This window comes from Saccostrea cucullata, unplaced genomic scaffold, assembly GCF_032062105.1.
Source record: "Saccostrea cucullata isolate Sc308-1 unplaced genomic scaffold, CSIRO_AGI_Scuc_v1 ctg126, whole genome shotgun sequence".
Lineage (NCBI taxonomy): Eukaryota > Metazoa > Mollusca > Bivalvia > Ostreida > Ostreidae > Saccostrea > Saccostrea cuccullata.
The window spans coordinates 204,441-206,785 of record NW_026928905.1 but is presented as its reverse complement, the minus strand read 5'-3'; positions in this window follow the sequence as shown (position 1 = coordinate 206,785).

The window sequence follows — 2,345 nt, the reverse complement described above, 5'->3', positions numbered from 1 at the left end:
TCCCATGTGAAAGATTAAGGGTAAAATACATAACACAAAATAATAAACTACAGATAGTAATTAACTTTGACTTCTTTTTCAGCAGTCTATGTTAACACTCTAAACACAATTACATTTGTTTGGTTCAAGTATACATATGTTTAAATATTGCTCAGATATTTGGTATTTATAGAAAATCAAAATGTGATCCACATGGAATAATTTTTAAAGACATAAAATACAAATCAGTACCTGCTTTAAGTACTCACACATTTTGAATAAAACATACCAAAAATCTTGGCAGAATATCTGTAAAAGACACTGTAAATATGTCTTTACAATGTATAACATATATACCAAATTATACAACAGTGTTTTGTCTTCTTATTTGACCTCCTTCCGAAAATGTCAAAAATTGTATGAAGGAGAACAATACTAGTAGACAAGAAAGCTGGTCCTGCAGAAAATAACAAATGAGTATCTTTACAAATGGAAGCAGCCCTTGCTCTTCTTGTATTACTGGACAAAGAAAGCAGTAAGTAAAGCATTTAATGCATCATAAACTTAAAGAGCTCATTTTCTGTAATGAGTAGTAGTTCTGCTTAACTTTTGCAGCGAGACTTTTTAAAAAATATAAAGTGCCACGCCACAGCATGATACGCCCGTCAAAAAATTACAATTAACTTAAACAGTTTAGAGTGCAAGAAAATCATGTAAACCTTGATTCTAAAATTTCCATGATTTTTTCTATTCCTTAAAATATTTGTTTATCCATCGATATCCCCTGTGGTGTAGGCATTAATTATAACAAATTACATCATTGATAGATTTCTATACTGGTTGTATTAGACCTTAATTGTCAAATGCTCATCATATTAAACAATATCAAATTAGTCTTAACAACAATTTAAACCAAATTAATTTTGAAAATAAAAGGCTAGGCCATCAAATGACATATGCTATTTAAACTGACCAGCAGTTCTTCTGTGGCAAGATTCTCAAAGGATACAGATAAGAAGATGCTAGCTAGCCTTCCTAAATTGAACTCATTAATTAATCTTTGACTGGATGCTTGTCTTCTCATTACTATAGATGAATGAATCTGCACTATCTACCATAAAATATTTTTAAAACATATAAAATACTCAATGATTTTTTTTTTTAACATTTAATGTCAGAAAGGTTTAAATATGCAATTTCTATGGAAAATGGACATGCTGATTCCACCCCTATGAAATTAGTTTTTTAAATTAATAATATTATATAATATTAGATTTTTATAATGCAATATCAAATTAGTGTTAATTACTTTTCATCAAAATCATTTTAAAACTTAGGCTAGCCAACAAGAGCTATTTTTAATCCAACAGGCTTACCCATCTGCCCAATTCCCAAAGGGACATAGATAACACCGATGGTCTCTTTTGCTTCACACTAAACTCATTAATTTCTCTCTAATTTGACATGCAATTTTCTGTTATCAAAACTCTTGACCAGTGCTTGATAATTACACTCATGGGAGACATGGGATTTCTCTTAACATACATAATATCTGTTATAGATTGCTGTCAAGTATATGCTGAAAAAAATAAGTATTTTCTTGATTTAACACTTTTTAAATAAGGATACAAGTAAAATTTTGCATTTTTTAGGATTATAAAATTCAAAATTTAAAAGACTTAGTTTTTAAAAAAATTTCACTTAAATTAAAGGTCACAGTGACCTTGTAATTTTTGGTACTACACACCTTTACCCAAGATGTATACATTTGCCAAGTTTGATAGTTCTAGGTCTAATAGTTTACTAGTTATGAAACTTTTTCCATATTTGGCCATATATAACTTAAATTAAAGGTCAGAGCGACCTACTTTTTGTGCGCGACACACCGTCTACCCAAGAAGTATCAGTTGACAAAGTTTGATAATCCTAGGCCTATTAGTATTGAAGTTATGAGCCGGACAGTCATTGCTGTTCGTTCATGTTTAATGGAGCATAGAAAATTAGACGGACAGATTTCCTATAACAATAAATTATGTTGGCCACACCACGGGCGTATAATAATGTCACATAGTTAAACCATGCGAAAAAGAATACTTGGTCTAAACACATTCTTGTCACACGAACACTCTAAACATACATTCAGCTTACAATCTTTATCAAACACTCACACTAAAAGCTTAAGGTCCACCTTCAGTTTTACCCTTTTATGAAAATGTCATTCTATCTGGAGATAAAAACATGACATTTGACTAGCATGTGGTGAGTAGCTTAATTAATTGAAAATAAATCGTAATTTCAAGCAAAAAACACTTTAATATTTCAAAACTTTATTTTTTGATGCCTTTTTAACACAGTTATGACAAAAA